This window comes from Schistocerca gregaria, unplaced genomic scaffold (assembly GCF_023897955.1).
Source record: "Schistocerca gregaria isolate iqSchGreg1 unplaced genomic scaffold, iqSchGreg1.2 ptg000451l, whole genome shotgun sequence".
Taxonomy (NCBI): Eukaryota; Metazoa; Arthropoda; class Insecta; order Orthoptera; family Acrididae; genus Schistocerca; species Schistocerca gregaria.
Window position 1 is genome coordinate 771410 of NW_026061871.1, and position 27208 is coordinate 798617.

The following is a 27208-nucleotide window of genomic DNA, read 5'->3' on the forward strand; positions in this document are numbered from 1 at the left end:
TTGCAGTTGGACGACAAGAGTTTTACACAGTAGCAAAGAGCGAGGCACTGAGTTGGCATGAACAATGGAGAGCACAATGGGGCTCGAGATGTGCTTGTTACCTCAGGTGCTGTGTGGTTGTGGACAAGGAGTGAAATGGACCAATTTGTGACCGCCCTTTCAATTTAAGACGTTCAAAACAGACGGAATTTGCATTCGTAATACCAGAGCATCGAAACTACTTGGAACTCTTGTGTATATGAACGTGTCCGCGCCTTTGTATTCTGGTACCTTCGCCGCTACAAACCAACCAACCATCGTGTCCGTGCACATCAGAGTCGCAAAGAATGGAGAATAGCCAGGCTTGGTCGTGTGTGTAGCTGTAGCTCAGTTGGCAGATCGTTCGCTTAGCGTGTGGACGGTCTCGGGTTCAAGCCCCGGCTCCTCCATGTTTTGTGGTCAGTGCATGGTAAGTGTTGGTCGGGGCGAACATAAACGCACGCAAGAAGTTGCAAAACCAGCGTCACAGACTGATATGATGTATACTGTCATAAGGAGAGCAAGATGTAAGTGTGGGGACCGGCTGTTATCGTGGTGTCATCGAGTGCAGATCTGTCTTAGGTATCACGGCTTAACGTCATTGAAGTCTAGCGGTGGACAACACGTTCGTCTTACTCAGAGCGGTGTCTGAACTCTATTTTCGACGTTATGCGTGCCACTTTCATTGTGGCCAACTACGATTCGATACAGAATGCACGAAACCTGAAAGACACCCTCACTGATACATAGAGAGTAGTGTTTGTCTGCGGAATAATGGGAGTGCAAGGGTCTGTGACGTTGATATGACTGTATGTAGCACTACTAGTTATCGAGGAGGTGGGCGTAGCTCAGATGGTAGAGCGCTCGCTTAGTGTGCGAGAGGTACTGGGATCGATACCCAGCGCCTCCAGAATTTTTAACACACCTACATGCGCACCTTGCCATGCAAGTGGAATAATTCCCAAGCGGCAGAGGTGTGTAGGCAGATACAAGCGAACGATTAGCATCCACAATTGCGCCGATTTCACGTAAATCCCACTGCACGTTGCCATTCTTTGCGTGCAGTCGGCTGCTACTGGTGTTGCTGGTTGTGACTGCTGATAACAGATGCCGTAGCAATCAATTCATGGAGTGAGTTGTATGTTTTGCGATAGTCTGTCTCTGACAAGGAAGCACAGGTGATATAGGTGCGAACACAGTAAGCTTGCAGCCCCTCGCTGCCTGCAGACACAGAGCAGCCACACTAGAAGAGCGGCCTAAGCCGTAGGCGAAATGTGCTCATTCGCTTTGGCGCGACGTCGAACTATAAATAAGGCTGTCACTAGCGTGAGCGTCGTGTAAAGTCGGAAAAGTCATCTGCATGGGTGATTGCCAAGTTTGGGGAGCGTTTCGTAGTACGATCAGTGCAATGGGGACGCGGAAACTTGTTGTGTCCCAGTGTTTTGCAGTTAGACGACAAGAGTTTTACACAGTAGCAAAGAGCGAGGCACTGAGTTGGCATGGACAATGGAGAGCACAATGGGGCTCGAGATGTGCTTGTTACCTCAGGTGCTGTGTGGTTGTGGACAAGGAGTGAAATGGACCAATTTGTGACCGCCCTTTCAATTTAAGACGTTCAAAACAGACGGAATTTGCATTCGTAATACCAGAGCATCGAAACTACTTGGAACTCTTGTGTATATGAACGTGTCCGCGCCTTTGTATTCTGGTACCTTCGCCACTACAAACCAACCAACCATCGTGTCCGTGCACATCAGAGTCGCAAAGAATGGAGAATAGCCAGGCTTGGTCGTGTGTGTAGCTGTAGCTCAGTTGGCAGATCGTTCGCTTAGCGTGTGGACGGTCTCGGGTTCAAGCCCCGGCTCCTCCATGTTTTGTGGTCAGTGCATGGTAAGTGTTGGTCGCGGCGAACATAAACGCACGCAAGAAGTTGCAAAACCAGCGTCACAGACTGATATGATGTATACTGTCATAAGGAGAGCAAGATGTAAGTGTGGGGACCGGCTGTTATCGTGATGTCATCGAGTGCAGATCTGTCTTAGGTATCACGGGCTAACGTCATTGAAGTCTAGCGGTGGACAACACGTTCGTCTTACTCAGAGCGGTGTCTGAACTCTATTTTCGACGTTATGCGTGCCACTTTCATTGTGGCCAACTACGATTCGATACAGAATGCACGAAACCTGAAAGACACCCTCACTGATACATAGAGAGTAGTGTTTGTCTGCGGAATAATGGGAGTGCAAGGGTCTGTGACGTTGATATGACTGTATGTAGCACTCCTAGTTATCGGGGGGGTGGGCGTATCTCAGATGGTAGAGCGCTCGCTTAGTGTGCGAGAGGTACTGGGATCGATACCCAGCGCCTCCAGAATTTTTAACACACCTACATGCGCACCTTGCCATGCAAGTGGAATAATTCCCAAGCGGCAGAGGTGTGTAGGCAGATACAAGCGAACGATTAGCATCCACAATTGCGCCGATTTCACGTAAATCCCACTGCACGTTGCCATTCTTTGCGTGCAGTCGGCTGCTACTGGTGTTGCTGGTTGTGACTGCTGATAACAGATGCCGTAGCAATCAATTCATGGAGTGAGTTGTATGTTTTGCGATAGTCTGTCTCTGACAAGGAAGCACAGGTGATATAGGTGCGAACACAGGAAGCTTGCAGCCCCTCGCTGCCTGCAGACACAGAGCAGCCACACTAGAAGAGCGGCCTAAGCCGTAGGCGAAATGTGCTCATTCGCTTTGGCGCGACGTCGAACTATAAATAAGGCTGTCACTAGCGTGAGCGTCGTGTAAAGTCGGAAAAGTCATCTGCATGGGTGATTGCCAAGTTTGGGGAGCGTTTCGTAGTACGATCAGTGCAATGGGGACGCGGAAACTTGTTGTGTCCCAGTGTTTTGCAGTTGGACGACAAGAGTTTTACACAGTAGCAAAGAGCGAGGCACTGAGTTGGCATGAACAATGGAGAGCACAATGGGGCTCGAGATGTGCTTGTTACCTCAGGTGCTGTGTGGTTGTGGACAAGGAGTGAAATGGACCAATTTGTGACCGCCCTTTCAATTTAAGACGTTCAAAACAGACGGAATTTGCATTCGTAATACCAGAGCATCGAAACTACTTGGAACTCTTGTGTATATGAACGTGTCCGCGCCTTTGTATTCTGGTACCTTCGCCGCTACAAACCAACCAACCATCGTGCCCGTGCACATCAGAGTCGCAAAGAATGGAGAATAGCCAGGCTTGGTCGTGTGTGTAGCTGTAGCTCAGTTGGCAGATCGTTCGCATAGCGTGTGGACGGTCTCGGGTTCAAGCCCCGGCTCCTCCATGTTTTGTGGTCAGTGCATGGTAAGTGTTGGTCGGGGCGAACATAAACGCACGCAAGAAGTTGCAAAACCAGCGTCACAGACTGATATGATGTATACTGTCATAAGGAGAGCAAGATGTAAGTGTGGGGACCGGCTGTTATCGTGGTGTCATCGAGTGCAGATCTGTCTTAGGTATCACGGCTTAACGTCATTGAAGTCTAGCGGTGGACAACACGTTCGTCTTACTCAGAGCGGTGTCTGAACTCTATTTTCGACGTAATGCGTGCCACTTTCATTGTGGCCAACTACGATTCGATACAGAATGCACGAAACCTGAAAGACACCCTCACTGATACATAGAGAGTAGTGTTTGTCTGCGGAATAATGGGAGTGCAAGGGTCTGTGACGTTGATATGACTGTATGTAGCACTACTAGTTATCGGGGAGGTGGGCGTAGCTCAGATGGTAGAGCGCTCGCTTAGTGTGCGAGAGGTACTGGGATCGATACCCAGCGCCTCCAGAATTTTTAACACACCTACATGCGCACCTTGCCATGCAAGTGGAATAATTCCCAAGCGGCAGAGGTGTGTAGGCAGATACAAGCGAACGATTAGCATCCACAATTGCGCCGATTTCACGTAAATCCCACTGCACGTTGCCATTCTTTGCGTGCAGTCGGCTGCTACTGGTGTTGCTGGTTGTGACTGCTGATAACAGATGCCGTAGCAATCAATTCATGGAGTGAGTTGTATGTTTTGCGATAGTCTGTCTCTGACAAGGAAGCACAGGTGATATAGGTGCGAACACAGGAAGCTTGCAGCCCCTCGCTGCCTGCAGACACAGAGCAGCCACACTAGAAGAGCGGCCTAAGCCGTAGGCGAAATGTGCTCATTCGCTTTGGCGCGACGTCGAACTATAAATAAGGCTGTCACTAGCGTGAGCGTCGTGTAAAGTCGGAAAAGTCATCTGCATGGGTGATTGCCAAGTTTGGGGAGCGTTTCGTAGTACGATCAGTGCAATGGGGACGCGGAAACTTGTTGTGTCCCAGTGTTTTGCAGTTAGACGACAAGAGTTTTACACAGTAGCAAAGAGCGAGGCACTGAGTTGGCATGAACAATGGAGAGCACAATGGGGCTCGAGATGTGCTTGTTACCTCAGGTGCTGTGTGGTTGTGGACAAGGAGTGAAATGGACCAATTTGTGACCGCCCTTTCAATTTAAGACGTTCAAAACAGACGGAATTTGCATTCGTAATACCAGAGCATCGAAACTACTTGGAACTCTTGTGTATATGAACGTGTCCGCGCCTTTGTATTCTGGTACCTTCGCCGCTACAAACCAACCAACCATCGTGTCCGTGCACATCAGAGTCGCAAAGAATGGAGAATAGCCAGGCTTGGTCGTGTGTGTAGCTGTAGCTCAGTTGGCAGATCGTTCGCTTAGCGTGTGGACGGTCTCGGGTTCAAGCCCCGGCTCCTCCATGTTTTGTGGTCAGTGCATGGTAAGTGTTGGTCGGGGCGAACATAAACGCACGCAAGAAGTTGCAAAACCAGCGTCACAGACTGATATGATGTATACTGTCATAAGGAGAGCAAGATGTAAGTGGGTTGACCGGCTGTTATCGTGGTGTCATCGAGTGCAGATCTGTCTTAGGTATCACGGCTTAACGTCATTGAAGTCTAGCGGTGGACAACACGTTCGTCTTACTCAGAGCGGTGTCTGAACTCTATTTTCGACGTTACGCGTGCCACTTTCATTGTGGCCAACTACGATTCGATACAGAATGCACGAAACCTGAAAGACACCCTCACTGATACATAGAGAGTAGTGTTTGTCTGCGGAATAATGGGAGTGCAAGGGTCTGTGACGTTGATATGACTGTATGTAGCACTACTAGTTATCGGGGGGGTGGGCGTAGCTCAGATGGTAGAGCGCTCGCTTAGTGTGCGAGAGGTACTGGGATCGATACCCAGCGCCTCCAGAATTTTTAACACACCTACATGCGCACCTTGCCATGCAAGTGGAATAATTCCCAAGCGGCAGAGGTGTGTAGGCAGATACAAGCGAACGATTAGCATCCACAATTGCGCCGATTTCACGTAAATCCCACTGCACGTTGCCATTCTTTGCGTGCAGTCGGCTGCTACTGGTGTTGCTGGTTGTGACTGCTGATAACAAATGCCGTAGCAATCAATTCATGGAGTGAGTTGTATGTTTTGCGATAGTCTGTCTCTGACAAGGAAGCACAGGTGATATAGGTGCGAACACAGGAAGCTTGCAGCCCCTCGCTGCCTGCAGACACAGAGCAGCCACACTAGAAGAGCGGCCTAAGCCGTAGGCGAAATGTGCTCATTCGCTTTGGCGCGACGTCGAACTATAAATAAGGCTGTCACTAGCGTGAGCGTCGTGTAAAGTCGGAAAAGTCATCTGCATGGGTGATTGCCAAGTTTGGGGAGCGTTTCGTAGTACGATCAGTGCAATGGGGACGCGGAAACTTGTTGTGTCCCAGTGTTTTGCAGTTGGACGACAAGAGTTTTACACAGTAGCAAAGAGCGAGGCACTGAGTTGGCATGAACAATGGAGAGCACAATGGGGCTCGAGATGTGCTTGTTACCTCAGGTGCTGTGTGGTTGTGGACAAGGAGTGAAATGGACCAATTTGTGACCGCCCTTTCAATTTAAGACGTTCAAAACAGACGGAATTTGCATTCGTAATACCAGAGCATCGAAACTACTTGGAACTCTTGTGTATATGAACGTGTCCGCGCCTTTGTATTCTGGTACCTTCGCCGCTACAAACCAACCAACCATCGTGTCCGTGCACATCAGAGTCGCAAAGAATGGAGAATAGCCAGGCTTGGTCGTGTGTGTAGCTGTAGCTCAGTTGGCAGATCGTTCGCTTAGCGTGTGGACGGTCTCGGGTTCAAGCCCCGGCTCCTCCATGTTTTGTGGTCAGTGCATGGTAAGTGTTGGTCGGGGCGAACATAAACGCACGCAAGAAGTTGCAAAACCAGCGTCACAGACTGATATGATGTATACTGTCATAAGGAGAGCAAGATGTATGTGTGGGGACCGGCTGTTATCGTGGTGTCATCGAGTGCAGATCTGTCTTAGGTATCACGGCTTAACGTCATTGAAGTCTAGCGGTGGACAACACGTTCGTCTTACTCAGAGCGGTGTCTGAACTCTATTTTCGACGTTATGCGTGCCACTTTCATTGTGGCCAACTACGATTCGATACAGAATGCACGAAACCTGAAAGACACCCTCACTGATACATAGAGAGTAGTGTTTGTCTGCGGAATAATGGGAGTGCAAGGGTCTGTGACGTTGATATGACTGTATGTAGCACTACTAGTTATCAGGGGGGTGGGCGTAGCTCAGATGGTAGAGCGCTCGCTTAGTGTGCGAGAGGTACTGGGATCGATACCCAGCGCCTCCAGAATTTTTAACACACCTACATGCGCACCTTGCCATGCAAGTGGAATAATTCCCAAGCGGCAGAGGTGTGTAGGCAGATACAAGCGAACGATTAGCATCCACAATTGCGCCGATTTCACGTAAATCCCACTGCACGTTGCCATTCTTTGCGTGCAGTCGGCTGCTACTGGTGTTGCTGGTTGTGACTGCTGATAACAGATGCCGTAGCAATCAATTCATGGAGTGAGTTGTATGTTTTGCGATAGTCTGTCTCTGACAAGGAAGCACAGGTGATATAGGTGCGAACACAGGAAGCTTGCAGCCCCTCGCTGCCTGCAGACACAGAGCAGCCACACTAGAAGAGCGGCCTAAGCCGTAGGCGAAATGTGCTCATTCGCTTTGGCGCGACGTCGAACTATAAATAAGGCTGTCACTAGCGTGAGCGTCGTGTAAAGTCGGAAAAGTCATCTGCATGGGTGATTGCCAAGTTTGGGGAGCGTTTCGTAGTACGATCAGTGCAATGGGGACGCGGAAACTTGTTGTGTCCCAGTGTTTTGCAGTTGGACGACAAGAGTTTTACACAGTAGCAAAGAGCGAGGCACTGAGTTGGCATGAACAATGGAGAGCACAATGGGGCTCGAGATGTGCTTGTTACCTCAGGTGCTGTGTGGTTGTGGACAAGGAGTGAAATGGACCAATTTGTGACCGCCCTTTCAATTTAAGACGTTCAAAACAGACGGAATTTGCATTCGTAATACCAGAGCATCGAAACTACTTGGAACTCTTGTGTATATGAACGTGTCCGCGCCTTTGTATTCTGGTACCTTCGCCGCTACAAACCAACCAACCATCGTGTCCGTGCACATCAGAGTCGCAAAGAATGGAGAATAGCCAGGCTTGGTCGTGTGTGTAGCTGTAGCTCAGTTGGCAGATCGTTCGCTTAGCGTGTGGACGGTCTCGGGTTCAAGCCCCGGCTCCTCCATGTTTTGTGGTCAGTGCATGGTAAGTGTTGGTCGGGGCGAACATAAACGCACGCAAGAAGTTGCAAAACCAGCGTCACAGACTGATATGATGTATACTGTCATAAGGAGAGCAAGATGTAAGTGTGGGGACCGGCTGTTATCGTGGTGTCATCGAGTGCAGATCTGTCTTAGGTATCACGGCTTAACGTCATTGAAGTCTAGCGGTGGACAACACGTTCGTCTTACTCAGAGCGGTGTCTGAACTCTATTTTCGACGTAATGCGTGCCACTTTCATTGTGGCCAACTACGATTCGATACAGAATGCACGAAACCTGAAAGACACCCTCACTGATACATAGAGAGTAGTGTTTGTCTGCGGAATAATGGGAGTGCAAGGGTCTGTGACGTTGATATGACTGTATGTAGCACTACTAGTTATCGGGGAGGTGGGCGTAGCTCAGATGGTAGAGCGCTCGCTTAGTGTGCGAGAGGTACTGGGATCGATACCCAGCGCCTCCAGAATTTTTAACACACCTACATGCGCACCTTGCCATGCAAGTGGAATAATTCCCAACCGGCAGAGGTGTGTAGGCAGATACAAGCGAACGATTAGCATCCACAATTGCGCCGATTTCACGTAAATCCCACTGCACGTTGCCATTCTTTGCGTGCAGTCGGCTGCTACTGGTGTTGCTGGTTGTGACTGCTGATAACAGATGCCGTAGCAATCAATTCATGGAGTGAGTTGTATGTTTTGCGATAGTCTGTCTCTGACAAGGAAGCACAGGTGATATAGGTGCGAACACAGGAAGCTTGCAGCCCCTCGCTGCCTGCAGACACAGAGCAGCCACACTAGAAGAGCGGCCTAAGCCGTAGGCGAAATGTGCTCATTCGCTTTGGCGCGACGTCGAACTATAAATAAGGCTGTCACTAGCGTGAGCGTCGTGTAAAGTCGGAAAAGTCATCTGCATGGGTGATTGCCAAGTTTGGGGAGCGTTTCGTAGTACGATCAGTGCAATGGGGACGCGGAAACTTGTTGTGTCCCAGTGTTTTGCAGTTAGACGACAAGAGTTTTACACAGTAGCAAAGAGCGAGGCACTGAGTTGGCATGAACAATGGAGAGCACAATGGGGCTCGAGATGTGCTTGTTACCTCAGGTGCTGTGTGGTTGTGGACAAGGAGTGAAATGGACCAATTTGTGACCGCCCTTTCAATTTAAGACGTTCAAAACAGACGGAATTTGCATTCGTAATACCAGAGCATCGAAACTACTTGGAACTCTTGTGTATATGAACGTGTCCGCGCCTTTGTATTCTGGTACCTTCGCCGCTACAAACCAACCAACCATCGTGTCCGTGCACATCAGAGTCGCAAAGAATGGAGAATAGCCAGGCTTGGTCGTGTGTGTAGCTGTAGCTCAGTTGGCAGATCGTTCGCTTAGCGTGTGGACGGTCTCGGGTTCAAGCCCCGGCTCCTCCATGTTTTGTGGTCAGTGCATGGTAAGTGTTGGTCGGGGCGAACATAAACGCACGCAAGAAGTTGCAAAACCAGCGTCACAGACTGATATGATGTATACTGTCATAAGGAGAGCAAGATGTAAGTGGGGGGACCGGCTGTTATCGTGGTGTCATCGAGTGCAGATCTGTCTTAGGTATCACGGCTTAACGTCATTGAAGTCTAGCGGTGGACAACACGTTCGTCTTACTCAGAGCGGTGTCTGAACTCTATTTTCGACGTTATGCGTGCCACTTTCATTGTGGCCAACTACGATTCGATACAGAATGCACGAAACCTGAAAGAAACCCTCACTGATACATAGAGAGTAGTGTTTGTCTGCGGAATAATGGGAGTGCAAGGGTCTGTGACGTTGATATGACTGTATGTAGCACTACTAGTTATCGGGGGGGTGGGCGTAGCTCAGATGGTAGAGCGCTCGCTTAGTGTGCGAGAGGTACTGGGATCGATACCCAGCGCCTCCAGAATTTTTAACACACCTACATGCGCACCTTGCCATGCAAGTGGAATAATTCCCAACCGGCAGAGGTGTGTAGGCAGATACAAGCGAACGATTAGCATCCACAATTGCGCCGATTTCACGTAAATCCCACTGCACGTTGCCATTCTTTGCGTGCAGTCGGCTGCTACTGGTGTTGCTGGTTGTGACTGCTGATAACAGATGCCGTAGCAATCAATTCATGGAGTGAGTTGTATGTTTTGCGATAGTCTGTCTCTGACAATGAAGCACAGGTGATATAGGTGCGAACACAGGAAGCTTGCAGCCCCTCGCTGCCTGCAGACACAGAGCAGCCACACTAGAAGAGCGGCCTAAGCCGTAGGCGAAATGTGCTCATTCGCTTTGGCGCGACGTCGAACTATAAATAAGGCTGTCACTAGCGTGAGCGTCGTGTAAAGTCGGAAAAGTCATCTGCATGGGTGATTGCCACGTTTGGGGAGCGTTTCGTAGTACGATCAGTGCAATGGGGACGCGGAAACTTGTTGTGTCCCAGTGTTTTGCAGTTGGACGACAAGAGTTTTACACAGTAGCAAAGAGCGAGGCACTGAGTTGGCATGAACAATGGAGAGCACAATGGGGCTCGAGATGTGCTTGTTACCTCAGGTGCTGTGTGGTTGTGGACAAGGAGTGAAATGGACCAATTTGTGACCGCCCTTTCAATTTAAGACGTTCAAAACAGACGGAATTTGCATTCGTAATACCAGAGCATCGAAACTACTTGGAACTCTTGTGTATATGAACGTGTCCGCGCCTTTGTATTCTGGTACCTTCGCCGCTACAAACCAACCAACCATCGTGTCCGTGCACATCAGAGTCGCAAAGAATGGAGAATAGCCAGGCTTGGTCGTGTGTGTAGCTGTAGCTCAGTTGGCAGATCGTTCGCTTAGCGTGTGGACGGTCTCGGGTTCAAGCCCCGGCTCCTCCATGTTTTGTGGTCAGTGCATGGTAAGTGTTGGTCGGGGCGAACATAAACGCACGCAAGAAGTTGCAAAACCAGCGTCACAGACTGATATGATGTATACTGTCATAAGGAGAGCAAGATGTAAGTGTGGGGACCGGCTGTTATCGTGGTGTCATCGAGTGCAGATCTGTCTTAGGTATCACGGCTTAACGTCATTGAAGTCTAGCGGTGGACAACACGTTCGTCTTACTCAGAGCGGTGTCTGAACTCTATTTTCGACGTTATGCGTGCCACTTTCATTGTGGCCAACTACGATTCGATACAGAATGCACGAAACCTGAAAGACACCCTCACTGATACATAGAGAGTAGTGTTTGTCTGCGGAATAATGGGAGTGCAAGGGTCTGTGACGTTGATATGACTGTATGTAGCACTACTAGTTATCGGGGGGGTGGGCGTAGCTCAGATGGTAGAGCGCTCGCTTAGTGTGCGAGAGGTACTGGGATCGATACCCAGCGCCTCCAGAATTTTTAACACACCTACATGCGCACCTTGCCATGCAAGTGGAATAATTCCCAACCGGCAGAGGTGTGTAGGCAGATACAAGCGAACGATTAGCATCCACAATTGCGGCGATTTCACGTAAATCCCACAGCACGTTGCCATTCTTTGCGTGCAGTCGGCTGCTACTGGTGTTGCTGGTTGTGACTGCTGATAACAGATGCCGTAGCAATCAATTCATGGAGTGAGTTGTATGTTTTGCGATAGTCTGTCTCTGACAAGGAAGCACAGGTGATATAGGTGCGAACACAGGAAGCTTGCAGCCCCTCGCTGCCTGCAGACACAGAGCAGCCACACTAGAAGAGCGGCCTAAGCCGTAGGCGAAATGTGCTCATTCGCTTTGGCGCGACGTCGAACTATAAATAAGGCTGTCACTAGCGTGAGCGTCGTGTAAAGTCGGAAAAGTCATCTGCATGGGTGATTGCCAAGTTTGGGGAGCGTTTCGTAGTACGATCAGTGCAATGGGGACGCGGAAACTTGTTGTGTCCCAGTGTTTTGCAGTTGGACGACAAGAGTTTTACACAGTAGCAAAGAGCGAGGCACTGAGTTGGCATGAACAATGGAGAGCACAATGGGGCTCGAGATGTGCTTGTTACCTCAGGTGCTGTGCGGTTGTGGACAAGGAGTGAAATGGACCAATTTGTGACCGCCCTTTCAATTTAAGACGTTCAAAACAGACGGAATTTGCATTCGTAATACCAGAGCATCGAAACTACTTGGAACTCTTGTGTATATGAACGTGTCCGCGCCTTTGTATTCTGGTACCTTCGCCGCTACAAACCAACCAACCATCGTGTCCGTGCACATCAGAGTAGCAAAGAATGGAGAATAGCCAGGCTTGGTCGTGTGTGTAGCTGTAGCTCAGTTGGCAGATCGTTCGCTTAGCGTGTGGACGGTCTCGGGTTCAAGCCCCGGCTCCTCCATGTTTTGTGGTCAGTGCATGGTAAGTGTTGGTCGGGGCGAACATAAACGCACGCAAGAAGTTGCAAAACCAGCGTCACAGACTGATATGATGTATACTGTCATAAGGAGAGCAAGATGTAAGTGTGGGGACCGGCTGTTATCGTGGTGTCATCGAGTGCAGATCTGTCTTAGGTATCACGGCTTAACGTCATTGAAGTCTAGCGGTGGACAACACGTTCGTCTTACTCAGAGCGGTGTCTGAACTCTATTTTCGACGTAATGCGTGCCACTTTCATTGTGGCCAACTACGATTCGATACAGAATGCACGAAACCTGAAAGACACCCTCACTGATACATAGAGAGTAGTGTTTGTCTGCGGAATAATGGGAGTGCAAGGGTCTGTGACGTTGATATGACTGTATGTAGCACTACTAGTTATCGGGGAGGTGGGCGTAGCTCAGATGGTAGAGCGCTCGCTTAGTGTGCGAGAGGTACTGGGATCGATACCCAGCGCCTCCAGAATTTTTAACACACCTACATGCGCACCTTGCCATGCAAGTGGAATAATTCCCAAGCGGCAGAGGTGTGTAGGCAGATACAAGCGAACGATTAGCATCCACAATTGCGCCGATTTCACGTAAATCCCACTGCACGTTGCCATTCTTTGCGTGCAGTCGGCTGCTACTGGTGTTGCTGGTTGTGACTGCTGATAACAGATGCCGTAGCAATCAATTCATGGAGTGAGTTGTATGTTTTGCGATAGTCTGTCTCTGACAAGGAAGCACAGGTGATATAGGTGCGAACACAGGAAGCTTGCAGCCCCTCGCTGCCTGCAGACACAGAGCAGCCACACTAGAAGAGCGGCCTAAGCCGTAGGCGAAATGTGCTCATTCGCTTTGGCGCGACGTCGAACTATAAATAAGGCTGTCACTAGCGTGAGCGTTGCGTGAGCGTCGTGTAAAGTCGGAAAAGTCATCTGCATGGGTGATTGCCAAGTTTGGGGAGCGTTTCGTAGTACGATCAGTGCAATGGGGACGCGGAAACTTGTTGTGTCCCAGTGTTTTGCAGTTGGACGACAAGAGTTTTACACAGTAGCAAAGAGCGAGGCACTGAGTTGGCATGAACAATGGAGAGCACAATGGGGCTCGAGATGTGCTTGTTACCTCAGGTGCTGTGTGGTTGTGGACAAGGAGTGAAATGGACCAATTTGTGACCGCCCTTTCAATTTAAGACGTTCAAAACAGACGGAATTTGCATTCGTAATACCAGAGCATCGAAACTACTTGGAACTCTTGTGTATATGAACGTGTCCGCGCCTTTGTATTCTGGTACCTTCGCCGCTACAAACCAACCAACCATCGTGTCCGTGCACATCAGAGTCGCAAAGAATGGAGAATAGCCAGGCTTGGTCGTGTGTGTAGCTGTAGCTCAGTTGGCAGATCGTTCGCTTAGCGTGTGGACGGTCTCGGGTTCAAGCCCCGGCTCCTCCATGTTTTGTGGTCAGTGCATGGTAAGTGTTGGTCGGGGCGAACATAAACGCACGCAAGAAGTTGCAAAACCAGCGTCACAGACTGATATGATGTATACTGTCATAAGGAGAGCAAGATGTAAGTGTGGGGACCGGCTGTTATCGTGGTGTCATCGAGTGCAGATCTGTCTTAGGTATCACGGCTTAACGTCATTGAAGTCTAGCGGTGGACAACACGTTCGTCTTACTCAGAGCGGTGTCTGAACTCTATTTTCGACGTAATGCGTGCCACTTTCATTGTGGCCAACTACGATTCGATACAGAATGCACGAAACCTGAAAGACACCCTCACTGATACATAGAGAGTAGTGTTTGTCTGCGGAATAATGGGAGTGCAAGGGTCTGTGACGTTGATATGACTGTATGTAGCACTACTAGTTATCGGGGAGGGTGGGCGTAGCTCAGATGGTAGAGCGCTCGCTTAGTGTGCGAGAGGTACTGGGATCGATACCCAGCGCCTCCAGAATTTTTAACACACCTACATGCGCACCTTGCCATGCAAGTGGAATAATTCCCAAGCGGCAGAGGTGTGTAGGCAGATACAAGCGAACGATTAGCATCCACAATTGCGCCGATTTCACGTAAATCCCACTGCACGTTGCCATTCTTTGCGTGCAGTCGGCTGCTACTGGTGTTGCTGGTTGTGACTGCTGATAACAGATGCCGTAGCAATCAATTCATGGAGTGAGTTGTATGTTTTGCGATAGTCTGTCTCTGACAAGGAAGCACAGGTGATATAGGTGCGAACACAGGAAGCTTGCAGCCCCTCGCTGCCTGCAGACACAGAGCAGCCACACTAGAAGAGCGGCCTAAGCCGTAGGCGAAATGTGCTCATTCGCTTTGGCGCGACGTCGAACTATAAATAAGGCTGTCACTAGCGTGAGCGTCGTGTAAAGTCGGAAAAGTCATCTGCATGGGTGATTGCCAAGTTTGGGGAGCGTTTCGTAGTACGATCAGTGCAATGGGGACGCGGAAACTTGTTGTGTCCCAGTGTTTTGCAGTTGGACGACAAGAGTTTTACACAGTAGCAAAGAGCGAGGCACTGAGTTGGCATGAACAATGGAGAGCACAATGGGGCTCGAGATGTGCTTGTTACCTCAGGTGCTGTGTGGTTGTGGACAAGGAGTGAAATGGACCAATTTGTGACCGCCCTTTCAATTTAAGACGTTCAAAACAGACGGAATTTGCATTCGTAATACCAGAGCATCGAAACTACTTGGAACTCTTGTGTATATGAACGTGTCCGCGCCTTTCTATTCTGGTACCTTCGCCGCTACAAACCAACCAACCATTGTGTCCGTGCACATCAGAGTCGCAAAGAATGGAGAATAGCCAGGCTTGGTCGTGTGTGTAGCTGTAGCTCAGTTGGCAGATCGTTCGCTTAGCGTGTGGACGGTCTCGGGTTCAAGCCCCGGCTCCTCCATGTTTTGTGGTCAGTGCATGGTAAGTGTTGGTCGGGGCGAACATAAACGCACGCAAGAAGTTGCAAAACCAGCGTCACAGACTGATATGATGTATACTGTCATAAGGAGAGCAAGATGTAAGTGGGTTGACCGGCTGTTATCGTGGTGTCATCGAGTGCAGATCTGTCTTAGGTATCACGGCTTAACGTCATTGAAGTCTAGCGGTGGACAACACGTTCGTCTTACTCAGAGCGGTGTCTGAACTCTATTTTCGACGTTACGCGTGCCACTTTCATTGTGGCCAACTACGATTCGATACAGAATGCACGAAACCTGAAAGACACCCTCACTGATACATAGAGAGTAGTGTTTGTCTGCGGAATAATGGGAGTGCAAGGGTCTGTGACGTTGATATGACTGTATGTAGCACTACTAGTTATCGGGGGGGTGGGCGTAGCTCAGATGGTAGAGCGCTCGCTTAGTGTGCGAGAGGTACTGGGATCGATACCCAGCGCCTCCAGAATTTTTAACACACCTACATGCGCACCTTGCCATGCAAGTGGAATAATTCCCAACCGGCAGAGGTGTGTAGGCAGATACAAGCGAACGATTAGCATCCACAATTGCGCCGATTTCACGTAAATCCCACTGCACGTTGCCATTCTTTGCGTGCAGTCGGCTGCTACTGGTGTTGCTGGTTGTGACTGCTGATAACAGATGCCGTAGCAATCAATTCATGGAGTGAGTTGTATGTTTTGCGATAGTCTGTCTCTGACAAGGAAGCACAGGTGATATAGGTGCGAACACAGGAAGCTTGCAGCCCCTCGCTGCCTGCAGACACAGAGCAGCCACACTAGAAGAGCGGCCTAAGCCGTAGGCGAAATGTGCTCATTCGCTTTGGCGCGACGTCGAACTATAAATAAGGCTGTCACTAGCGTGAGCGTTGCGTGAGCGTCGTGTAAAGTCGGAAAAGTCATCTGCATGGGTGATTGCCAAGTTTGGGGAGCGTTTCGTAGTACGATCAGTGCAATGGGGACGCGGAAACTTGTTGTGTCCCAGTGTTTTGCAGTTGGACGACAAGAGTTTTACACAGTAGCAAAGAGCGAGGCACTGAGTTGGCATGAACAATGGAGAGCACAATGGGGCTCGAGATGTGCTTGTTACCTCAGGTGCTGTGTGGTTGTGGACAAGGAGTGAAATGGACCAATTTGTGACCGCCCTTTCAATTTAAGACGTTCAAAACAGACGGAATTTGCATTCGTAATACCAGAGCATCGAAACTACTTGGAACTCTTGTGTATATGAACGTGTCCGCGCCTTTGTATTCTGGTACCTTCGCCGCTACAAACCAACCAACCATCGTGTCCGTGCACATCAGAGTCGCAAAGAATGGAGAATAGCCAGGCTTGGTCGTGTGTGTAGCTGTAGCTCAGTTGGCAGATCGTTCGCATAGCGTGTGGACGGTCTCGGGTTCAAGCCCCGGCTCCTCCATGTTTTGTGGTCAGTGCATGGTAAGTGTTGGTCGGGGCGAACATAAACGCACGCAAGAAGTTGCAAAACCAGCGTCACAGACTGATATGATGTATACTGTCATAAGGAGAGCAAGATGTAAGTGTGGGGACCGGCTGTTATCGTGGTGTCATCGAGTGCAGATCTGTCTTAGGTATCACGGCTTAACGTCATTGAAGTCTAGCGGTGGACAACACGTTCGTCTTACTCAGAGCGGTGTCTGAACTCTATTTTCGACGTTATGCGTGCCACTTTCATTGTGGCCAACTACGATTCGATACAGAATGCACGAAACCTGAAAGACACCCTCACTGATACATAGAGAGTAGTGTTTGTCTGCGGAATAATGGGAGTGCAAGGGTCTGTGACGTTGATATGACTGTATGTAGCACTACTAGTTATCGGGGAGGGTGGGCGTAGCTCAGATGGTAGAGCGCTCGCTTAGTGTGCGAGAGGTACTGGGATCGATACCCAGCGCCTCCAGAATTTTTAACACACCTACATGCGCACCTTGCCATGCAAGTGGAATAATTCCCAACCGGCAGAGGTGTGTAGGCAGATACAAGCGAACAATTAGCATCCACAATTGCGCCGATTTCACGTAAATCCCACTGCACGTTGCCATTCTTTGCGTGCAGTCGGCTGCTACTGGTGTTGCTGGTTGTGACTGCTGATAACAGATGCCGTAGCAATCAATTCATGGAGTGAGTTGTATGTTTTGCGATAGTCTGTCTCTGACAAGGAAGCACAGGTGATATAGGTGCGAACACAGGAAGCTTGCAGCCCCTCGCTGCCTGCAGACACAGAGCAGCCACACTAGAAGAGCGGCCTAAGCCGTAGGCGAAATGTGCTCATTCGCTTTGGCGCGACGTCGAACTATAAATAAGGCTGTCACTAGCGTGAGCGTTGCGTGAGCGTCGTGTAAAGTCGGAAAAGTCATCTGTATGGGTGATTGCCAAGTTTGGGGAGCGTTTCGTAGTACGATCAGTGCAATGGGGACGCGGAAACTTGTTGTGTCCCAGTGTTTTGCAGTTGGACGACAAGAGTTTTACACAGTAGCAAAGAGCGAGGCACTGAGTTGGCATGAACAATGGAGAGCACAATGGGGCTCGAGATGTGCTTGTTACCTCAGGTGCTGTGTGGTTGTGGACAAGGAGTGAAATGGACCAATTTGTGACCGCCCTTTCAATTTAAGACGTTCAAAACAGACGGAATTTGCATTCGTAATACCAGAGCATCGAAACTACTTGGAACTCTTGTGTATATGAACGTGTCCGCGCCTTTGTATTCTGGTACCTTCGCCGCTACAAACCAACCAACCATCGTGTCCGTGCACATCAGAGTCGCCAAGAATGGAGAATACCCAGGCTTGGTCGTGTGTGTAGCTGTAGCTCAGTTGGCAGATCGTTCGCTTAGCGTGTGGACGGTCTCGGGTTCAAGCCCCGGCTCCTCCATGTTTTGTGGTCAGTGCATGGTAAGTGTTGGTCGGGGCGAACATAAACGCACGCAAGAAGTTGCAAAACCAGCGTCACAGACTGATATGATGTATACTGTCATAAGGAGAGCAAGATGTAAGTGTGGGGACCGGCTGTTATCGTGGTGTCATCGAGTGCAGATCTGTCTTAGGTATCACGGCTTAACGTCATTGAAGTCTAGCGGTGGACAACACGTTCGTCTTACTCAGAGCGGTGTCTGAACTCTATTTTCGACGTTATGCGTGCCACTTTCATTGTGGCCAACTACGATTCGATACAGAATGCACGAAACCTGAAAGACACCCTCACTGATACATAGAGAGTAGTGTTTGTCTGCGGAATAATGGGAGTGCAAGGGTCTGTGACGTTGATATGACTGTATGTAGCACTATTAGTTATCGGGGGGGGTGGGCGTAGCTCAGATGGTAGAGCGCTCGCTTAGTGCGCGAGAGGTACTGGGATCGATACCCAGCGCCTCCAGAATTTTTAACACACCTACATGCGCACCTTGCCATGCAAGTGGAATAATTCCCAACCGGCAGAGGTGTGTAGGCAGATACAAGCGAACGATTAGCATCCACAATTGCGCCGATTTCACGTAAATCCCACTGCACGTTGCCATTCTTTGCGTGCAGTCGGCTGCTACTGGTGTTGCTGGTTGTGACTGCTGATAACAGATGCCGTAGCAATCAATTCATGGAGTGAGTTGTATGTTTTGCGATAGTCTGTCTCTGACAAGGAAGCACAGGTGATATAGGTGCGAACACAGGAAGCTTGCAGCCCCTCGCTGCCTGCAGACACAGAGCAGCCACACTAGAAGAGCGGCCTAAGCCGTAGGCGAAATGTGCTCATTCGCTTTGGCGCGACGTCGAACTATAAATAAGGCTGTCACTAGCGTGAGCGTTGCGTGAGCGTCGTGTAAAGTCGGAAAAGTCATCTGTATGGGTGCTTGCCAAGTTTGGGGAGCGTTTCGTAGTACGATCAGTGCAATGGGGACGCGGAAACTTGTTGTGTCCCAGTGTTTTGCAGTTGGACGACAAGAGTTTTACACAGTAGCAAAGAGCGAGGCACTGAGTTGGCATGAACAATGGAGAGCACAATGGGGCTCGAGATGTGCTTGTTACCTCAGGTGCTGTGTGGTTGTGGACAAGGAGTGAAATGGACCAATTTGTGACCGCCCTTTCAATTTAAGACGTTCAAAACAGACGGAATTTGCATTCGTAATACCAGAGCATCGAAACTACTTGGAACTCTTGTGTATATGAACGTGTCCGCGCCTTTGTATTCTGGTACCTTCGCCGCTACAAACCAACCAACCATCGTGTCCGTGCACATCAGAGTCGCAAAGAATGGAGAATAGCCAGGCTTGGTCGTGTGTGTAGCTGTAGCTCAGTTGGCAGATCGTTCGCTTAGCGTGTGGACGGTCTCGGGTTCAAGCCCCGGCTCCTCCATGTTTTGTGGTCAGTGCATGGTAAGTGTTGGTCGGGGCGAACATAAACGCACGCAAGAAGTTGCAAAACCAGCGTCACAGACTGATATGATGTATACTGTCATAAGGAGAGCAAGATGTAAGTGTGGGGACCGGCTGTTATCGTGGTGTCATCGAGTGCAGATCTGTCTTAGGTATCACGGCTTAACGTCATTGAAGTCTAGCGGTGGACAACACGTTCGTCTTACTCAGAGCGGTGTCTGAACTCTATTTTCGACGTTATGCGTGCCACTTTCATTGTGGCCAACTACGATTCGATACAGAATGCACGAAACCTGAAAGACACCCTCACTGATACATAGAGAGTAGTGTTTGTCTGCGGAATAATGGGAGTGCAAGGGTCTGTGACGTTGATATGACTGTATTTAGCACTACTAGTTATCGGGGGGGTGGGCGTAGCTCAGATGGTAGAGCGCTCGCTTAGTGTGCGAGAGGTACTGGGATCGATACCCAGCGCCTCCAGAATTTTTAACACACCTACATGCGCACCTTGCCATGCAAGTGGAATAATTCCCAAGCGGCAGAGGTGTGTAGGCAGATACAAGCGAACGATTAGCATCCACAATTGCGCCGATTTCACGTAAATCCCACTGCACGTTGCCATTCTTTGCGTGCAGTCGGCTGCTACTGGTGTTGCTGGTTGTGACTGCTGATAACAGATGCCGTAGCAATCAATTCATGGAGTGAGTTGTATGTTTTGCGATAGTCTGTCTCTGACAAGGAAGCACAGGTGATATAGGTGCGAACACAGGAAGCTTGCAGCCCCTCGCTGCCTGCAGACACAGAGCAGCCACACTAGAAGAGCGGCCTAAGCCGTAGGCGAAATGTGCTCATTCGCTTTGGCGCGACGTCGAACTATAAATAAGGCTGTCACTAGCGTGAGCGTTGCGTGAGCGTCGTGTAAAGTCGGAAAAGTCATCTGCATGGGTGATTGCCAAGTTTGGGGAGCGTTTCGTAGTACGATCAGTGCAATGGGGACGCGGAAACTTGTTGTGTCCCAGTGTTTTGCAGTTGGACGACAAGAGTTTTACACAGTAGCAAAGAGCGAGGCACTGAGTTGGCATGAACAATGGAGAGCACAATGGGGCTCGAGATGTGCTTGTTACCTCAGGTGCTGTGTGGTTGTGGACAAGGAGTGAAATGGACCAATTTGTGACCGCCCTTTCAATTTAAGACGTTCAAAACAGACGGAATTTGCATTCGTAATACCAGAGCATCGAAACTACTTGGAACTCTTGTGTATATGAACGTGTCCGCGCCTTTGTATTCTGGTACCTTCGCCGCTACAAACCAACCAACCATCGTGTCCGTGCACATCAGAGTCGCAAAGAATGGAGAATAGCCAGGCTTGGTCGTGTGTGTAGCTGTAGCTCAGTTGGCAGATCGTTCGCTTAGCGTGTGGACGGTCTCGGGTTCAAGCCCCGGCTCCTCCATGTTTTGTGGTCAGTGCATGGTAAGTGTTGGTCGGGGCGAACATAAACGCACGCAAGAAGTTGCAAAACCAGCGTCACAGACTGATATGATGTATACTGTCATAAGGAGAGCAAGATGTAAGTGTGGGGACCGGCTGTTATCGTGGTGTCATCGAGTGCAGATCTGTCTTAGGTATCACGGCTTAACGTCATTGAAGTCTAGCGGTGGACAACACGTTCGTCTTACTCTGAGCGGTGTCTGAACTCTATTTTCGACGTTATGCGTGCCACTTTCATTGTGGCCAACTACGATTCGATACAGAATGCACGAAACCTGAAAGACACCCTCACTGATACATAGAGAGTAGTGTTTGTCTGCGGAATAATGGGAGTGCAAGGGTCTGTGACGTTGATATGACTGTATGTAGCACTAGTAGTTATCGGAAGGGTGGGAGTAGCTCAGATGGTAGAGCGCTCGCTTAGTGTGCGAGAGGTACTGGGATCGATACCCAGCGCCTCCAGAATTTTTAACACACCTACATGCGCACCTTGCCATGCAAGTGGAATAATTCCCATCCGGCAGAGGTGTGTAGGCAGATACAAGCGAACGATTAGCATCCACAATTGCGCCGATTTCACGTAAATCCCACTGCACGTTGCCATTCTTTGCGTGCAGTCGGCTGCTACTGGTGTTGCTGGTTGTGACTGCTGATAACAGATGCCGTAGCAATCAATTCATGGAGTGAGTTGTATGTTTTGCGATAGTCTGTCTCTGACAAGGAAGCACAGGTGATATAGGTGCGAACACAGGAAGCTTGCAGCCCCTCGCTGCCTGCAGACACAGAGCAGCCACGCTAGAAGAGCGGCCTAAGCCGTAGGCGAAATGTGCTCATTCGCTTTGGCGCGACGTCGAACTATAAATAAGGCTGTCACTAGCGTGAGCGTTGCGTGAGCGTCGTGTAAAGTCGGAAAAGTCATCTGTATGGGTGATTGCCAAGTTTGGGGAGCGTTTCGTAGTACGATCAGTGCAATGGGGACGCGGAAACTTGTTGTGTCCCAGTGTTTTGCAGTTGGACGACAAGAGTTTTACACAGTAGCAAAGAGCGAGGCACTGAGTTGGCATGAACAATGGAGAGCACAATGGGGCTCGAGATGTGCTTGTTACCTCAGGTGCTGTGTGGTTGTGGACAAGGAGTGAAATGGACCAATTTGTGACCGCCCTTTCAATTTAAGACGTTCAAAACAGACGGAATTTGCATTCGTAATACCAGAGCATCGAAACTACTTGGAACTCTTGTGTATATGAACGTGTCCGCGCCTTTGTATTCTGGTACCTTCGCCGCTACAAACCAACCAACCATCGTGTCCGTGCACATCAGAGTCGCCAAGAATGGAGAATAGCCAGGCTTGGTCGTGTGTGTAGCTGTAGCTCAGTTGGCAGATCGTTCGCTTAGCGTGTGGACGGTCTCGGGTTCAAGCCCCGGCTCCTCCATGTTTTGTGGTCAGTGCATGGTAAGTGTTGGTCGGGGCGAACATAAACGCACGCAAGAAGTTGCAAAACCAGCGTCACAGACTGATATGATGTATACTGTCATAAGGAGAGCAAGATGTAAGTGTGGGGACCGGCTGTTATCGTGGTGTCATCGAGTGCAGATCTGTCTTAGGTATCACGGCTTAACGTCATTGAAGTCTAGCGGTGGACAACACGTTCGTCTTACTCAGAGCGGTGTCTGAACTCTATTTTCGACGTTATGCGTGCCACTTTCATTGTGGCCAACTACGATTCGATACAGAATGCACGAAACCTGAAAGACACCCTCACTGATACATAGAGAGTAGTGTTTGTCTGCGGAATAATGGGAGTGCAAGGGTCTGTGACGTTGATATGACTGTATGTAGCACTATTAGTTATCGGGGGGGTGGGCGTAGCTCAGATGGTAGAGCGCTCGCTTAGTGCGCGAGAGGTACTGGGATCGATACCCAGCGCCTCCAGAATTTTTAACACACCTACATGCGCACCTTGCCATGCAAGTGGAATAATTCCCAACCGGCAGAGGTGTGTAGGCAGATACAAGCGAACGATTAGCATCCACAATTGCGCCGATTTCACGTAAATCCCACTGCACGTTGCCATTCTTTGCGTGCAGTCGGCTGCTACTGGTGTTGCTGGTTGTGACTGCTGATAACAGATGCCGTAGCAATCAATTCATGGAGTGAGTTGTATGTTTTGCGATAGTCTGTCTCTGACAAGGAAGCACAGGTGATATAGGTGCGAACACAGGAAGCTTGCAGCCCCTCGCTGCCTGCAGACACAGAGCAGCCACACTAGAAGAGCGGCCTAAGCCGTAGGCGAAATGTGCTCATTCGCTTTGGCGCGACGTCGAACTATAAATAAGGCTGTCACTAGCGTGAGCGTTGCGTGAGCGTCGTGTAAAGTCGGAAAAGTCATCTGTATGGGTGCTTGCCAAGTTTGGGGAGCGTTTCGTAGTACGATCAGTGCAATGGGGACGCGGAAACTTGTTGTGTCCCAGTGTTTTGCAGTTGGACGACAAGAGTTTTACACAGTAGCAAAGAGCGAGGCACTGAGTTGGCATGAACAATGGAGAGCACAATGGGGCTCGAGATGTGCTTGTTACCTCAGGTGCTGTGTGGTTGTGGACAAGGAGTGAAATGGACCAATTTGTGACCGCCCTTTCAATTTAAGACGTTCAAAACAGACGGAATTTGCATTCGTAATACCAGAGCATCGAAACTACTTGGAACTCTTGTGTATATGAACGTGTCCGCGCCTTTGTATTCTGGTACCTTCGCCGCTACAAACCAACCAACCATCGTGTCCGTGCACATCAGAGTCGCAAAGAATGGAGAATAGCCAGGCTTGGTCGTGTGTGTAGCTGTAGCTCAGTTGGCAGATCGTTCGCTTAGCGTGTGGACGGTCTCGGGTTCAAGCCCCGGCTCCTCCATGTTTTGTGGTCAGTGCATGGTAAGTGTTGGTCGGGGCGAACATAAACGCACGCAAGAAGTTGCAAAACCAGCGTCACAGACTGATATGATGTATACTGTCATAAGGAGAGCAAGATGTAAGTGTGGGGACCGGCTGTTATCGTGGTGTCATCGAGTGCAGATCTGTCTTAGGTATCACGGCTTAACGTCATTGAAGTCTAGCGGTGGACAACACGTTCGTCTTACTCAGAGCGGTGTCTGAACTCTATTTTCGACGTTATGCGTGCCACTTTCATTGTGGCCAACTACGATTCGATACAGAATGCACGAAACCTGAAAGACACCCTCACTGATACATAGAGAGTAGTGTTTGTCTGCGGAATAATGGGAGTGCAAGGGTCTGTGACGTTGATATGACTGTATTTAGCACTACTAGTTATCGGGGGGGTGGGCGTAGCTCAGATGGTAGAGCGCTCGCTTAGTGTGCGAGAGGTACTGGGATCGATACCCAGCGCCTCCAGAATTTTTAACACACCTACATGCGCACCTTGCCATGCAAGTGGAATAATTCCCAAGCGGCAGAGGTGTGTAGGCAGATACAAGCGAACGATTAGCATCCACAATTGCGCCGATTTCACGTAAATCCCACTGCACGTTGCCATTCTTTGCGTGCAGTCGGCTGCTACTGGTGTTGCTGGTTGTGACTGCTGATAACAGATGCCGTAGCAATCAATTCATGGAGTGAGTTGTATGTTTTGCGATAGTCTGTCTCTGACAAGGAAGCACAGGTGATATAGGTGCGAACACAGGAAGCTTGCAGCCCCTCGCTGCCTGCAGACACAGAGCAGCCACACTAGAAGAGCGGCCTAAGCCGTAGGCGAAATGTGCTCATTCGCTTTGGCGCGACGTCGAACTATAAATAAGGCTGTCACTAGCGTGAGCGTTGCGTGAGCGTCGTGTAAAGTCGGAAAAGTCATCTGCATGGGTGATTGCCAAGTTTGGGGAGCGTTTCGTAGTACGATCAGTGCAATGGGGACGCGGAAACTTGTTGTGTACCAGTGTTTTGCAGTTGGACGACAAGAGTTTTACACAGTAGCAAAGAGCGAGGCACTGAGTTGGCATGAACAATGGAGAGCACAATGGGGCTCGAGATGTGCTTGTTACCTCAGGTGCTGTGTGGTTGTGGACAAGGAGTGAAATGGACCAATTTGTGACCGCCCTTTCAATTTAAGACGTTCAAAACAGACGGAATTTGCATTCGTAATACCAGAGCATCGAAACTACTTGGAACTCTTGTGTATATGAACGTGTCCGCGCCTTTGTATTCTGGTACCTTCGCCGCTACAAACCAACCAACCATCGTGTCCGTGCACATCAGAGTCGCAAAGAATGGAGAATAGCCAGGCTTGGTCGTGTGTGTAGCTGTAGCTCAGTTGGCAGATCGTTCGCTTAGCGTGTGGACGGTCTCGGGTTCAAGCCCCGGCTCCTCCATGTTTTGTGGTCAGTGCATGGTAAGTGTTGGTCGGGGCGAACATAAACGCACGCAAGAAGTTGCAAAACCAGCGTCACAGACTGATATGATGTATACTGTCATAAGGAGAGCAAGATGTAAGTGTGGGGACCGGCTGTTATCGTGGTGTCATCGAGTGCAGATCTGTCTTAGGTATCACGGCTTAACGTCATTGAAGTCTAGCGGTGGACAACACGTTCGTCTTACTCTGAGCGGTGTCTGAACTCTATTTTCGACGTTATGCGTGCCACTTTCATTGTGGCCAACTACGATTCGATACAGAATGCACGAAACCTGAAAGACACCCTCACTGATACATAGAGAGTAGTGTTTGTCTGCGGAATAATGGGAGTGCAAGGGTCTGTGACGTTGATATGACTGTATGTAGCACTACTAGTTATCGGGGGGGGTGGGCGTAGCTCAGATGGTAGAGCGCTCGCTTAGTGCACGAGAGGTACTGGGATCGATACCCAGCGCCTCCAGAATTTTTAACACACCTATATGCGCACCTTGCCATGCAAGTGGAATAATTCCCAACCGGCAGAGGTGTGTAGGCAGATACAAGCGAACGATTAGCATCCACAATTGCGCCGATTTCACGTAAATCCCACTGCACGTTGCCATTCTTTGCGTGCAGTCGGCTGCTACTGGTGTTGCTGGTTGTGACTGCTGATAACAGATGCCGTAGCAATCAATTCATGGAGTGAGTTGTATGTTTTGCGATAGTCTGTCTCTGACAAGGAAGCACAGGTGATATAGGTGCGAACACAGGAAGCTTGCAGCCCCTCGCTGCCTGCAGACACAGAGCAGCCACACTAGAAGAGCGGCCTAAGCCGTAGGCGAAATGTGCTCATTCGCTTTGGCGCGACGTCGAACTATAAATAAGGCTGTCACTAGCGTGAGCGTTGCGTGAGCGTCGTGTAAAGTCGGAAAAGTCATCTGCATGGGTGATTGCCAAGTTTGGGGAGCGTTTCGTAGTACGATCAGTGCAATGTGGACGCGGAAACTTGTTGTGTCCCAGTGTTTTGCAGTTGGACGACAAGAGTTTTACACAGTAGCAAAGAGCGAGGCACTGAGTTGGCATGAACAATGGAGAGCACAATGGGGCTCGAGATGTGCTTGTTACCTCAGGTGCTGTGTGGTTGTGGACAAGGAGTGAAATGGACCAATTTGTGACCGCCCTTTCAATTTAAGACGTTCAAAACAGACGGAATTTGCATTCGTAATACCAGAGCATCGAAACTACTTGGAACTCTTGTGTATATGAACGTGTCCGCGCCTTTGTATTCTGGTACCTTCGCCGCTACAAACCAACCAACCATCGTGTCCGTGCACATCAGAGTCGCCAAGAATGGAGAATAGCCAGGCTTGGTCGTGTGTGTAGCTGTAGCTCAGTTGGCAGATCGTTCGCTTAGCGTGTGGACGGTCTCGGGTTCAAGCCCCGGCTCCTCCATGTTTTGTGGTCAGTGCATGGTAAGTGTTGGTCGGGGCGAACATAAACGCACGCAAGAAGTTGCAAAACCAGCGTCACAGACTGATATGATGTATACTGTCATAAGGAGAGCAAGATGTAAGTGTGGGGACCGGCTGTTATCGTGGTGTCATCGAGTGCAGATCTGTCTTAGGTATCACGGCTTAACGTCATTGAAGTCTAGCGGTGGACAACACGTTCGTCTTACTCAGAGCGGTGTCTGAACTCTATTTTCGACGTTATGCGTGCCACTTTCATTGTGGCCAACTACGATTCGATACAGAATGCACGAAACCTGAAAGACACCCTCACTGATACATAGAGAGTAGTGTTTGTCTGCGGAATAATGGGAGTGCAAGGGTCTGTGACGTTGATATGA

The 27208-nt window shown here is 49.7% G+C and overlaps 15 non-coding genes across 15 annotated transcripts; all 15 read left to right on the forward strand.

The window, feature by feature from the left end:
• The first annotated feature begins 854 nt into the window (after positions 1–854).
• On the forward strand, positions 855–928 carry Trnat-agu (transfer RNA threonine (anticodon AGU)). The gene has a single exon. It is a non-coding gene; the product is annotated as a tRNA-Thr (tRNA).
• A 2846-nt stretch (positions 929–3774) lies between these two features.
• Trnat-agu (transfer RNA threonine (anticodon AGU)) lies at positions 3775–3848 on the forward strand. The gene has a single exon. It is a non-coding gene; the product is annotated as a tRNA-Thr (tRNA).
• Positions 3849–5234: 1386 nt separating this feature from the next.
• Positions 5235–5308, forward strand: Trnat-agu (transfer RNA threonine (anticodon AGU)). The gene has a single exon. It is a non-coding gene; the product is annotated as a tRNA-Thr (tRNA).
• Positions 5309–6694: 1386 nt separating this feature from the next.
• On the forward strand, positions 6695–6768 carry Trnat-agu (transfer RNA threonine (anticodon AGU)). Its single transcript has one exon. It is a non-coding gene; the product is annotated as a tRNA-Thr (tRNA).
• A 1386-nt stretch (positions 6769–8154) lies between these two features.
• On the forward strand, positions 8155–8228 carry Trnat-agu (transfer RNA threonine (anticodon AGU)). The gene has a single exon. It is a non-coding gene; the product is annotated as a tRNA-Thr (tRNA).
• Positions 8229–9614: 1386 nt separating this feature from the next.
• On the forward strand, positions 9615–9688 carry Trnat-agu (transfer RNA threonine (anticodon AGU)). The gene has a single exon. It is a non-coding gene; the product is annotated as a tRNA-Thr (tRNA).
• Positions 9689–11074: 1386 nt separating this feature from the next.
• Trnat-agu (transfer RNA threonine (anticodon AGU)) lies at positions 11075–11148 on the forward strand. The gene has a single exon. It is a non-coding gene; the product is annotated as a tRNA-Thr (tRNA).
• Positions 11149–12534: 1386 nt separating this feature from the next.
• Trnat-agu (transfer RNA threonine (anticodon AGU)) lies at positions 12535–12608 on the forward strand. The gene has a single exon. It is a non-coding gene; the product is annotated as a tRNA-Thr (tRNA).
• Positions 12609–14006: 1398 nt separating this feature from the next.
• Positions 14007–14080, forward strand: Trnat-agu (transfer RNA threonine (anticodon AGU)). The gene has a single exon. It is a non-coding gene; the product is annotated as a tRNA-Thr (tRNA).
• Positions 14081–15466: 1386 nt separating this feature from the next.
• Trnat-agu (transfer RNA threonine (anticodon AGU)) lies at positions 15467–15540 on the forward strand. Its single transcript has one exon. It is a non-coding gene; the product is annotated as a tRNA-Thr (tRNA).
• Positions 15541–16938: 1398 nt separating this feature from the next.
• Trnat-agu (transfer RNA threonine (anticodon AGU)) lies at positions 16939–17012 on the forward strand. Its single transcript has one exon. It is a non-coding gene; the product is annotated as a tRNA-Thr (tRNA).
• A 1398-nt stretch (positions 17013–18410) lies between these two features.
• Positions 18411–18484, forward strand: Trnat-agu (transfer RNA threonine (anticodon AGU)). Its single transcript has one exon. It is a non-coding gene; the product is annotated as a tRNA-Thr (tRNA).
• A 1397-nt stretch (positions 18485–19881) lies between these two features.
• On the forward strand, positions 19882–19955 carry Trnat-agu (transfer RNA threonine (anticodon AGU)). Its single transcript has one exon. It is a non-coding gene; the product is annotated as a tRNA-Thr (tRNA).
• A 2868-nt stretch (positions 19956–22823) lies between these two features.
• Positions 22824–22897, forward strand: Trnat-agu (transfer RNA threonine (anticodon AGU)). Its single transcript has one exon. It is a non-coding gene; the product is annotated as a tRNA-Thr (tRNA).
• A 1397-nt stretch (positions 22898–24294) lies between these two features.
• On the forward strand, positions 24295–24368 carry Trnat-agu (transfer RNA threonine (anticodon AGU)). The gene has a single exon. It is a non-coding gene; the product is annotated as a tRNA-Thr (tRNA).
• Positions 24369–27208: the final 2840 nt, after the last annotated feature.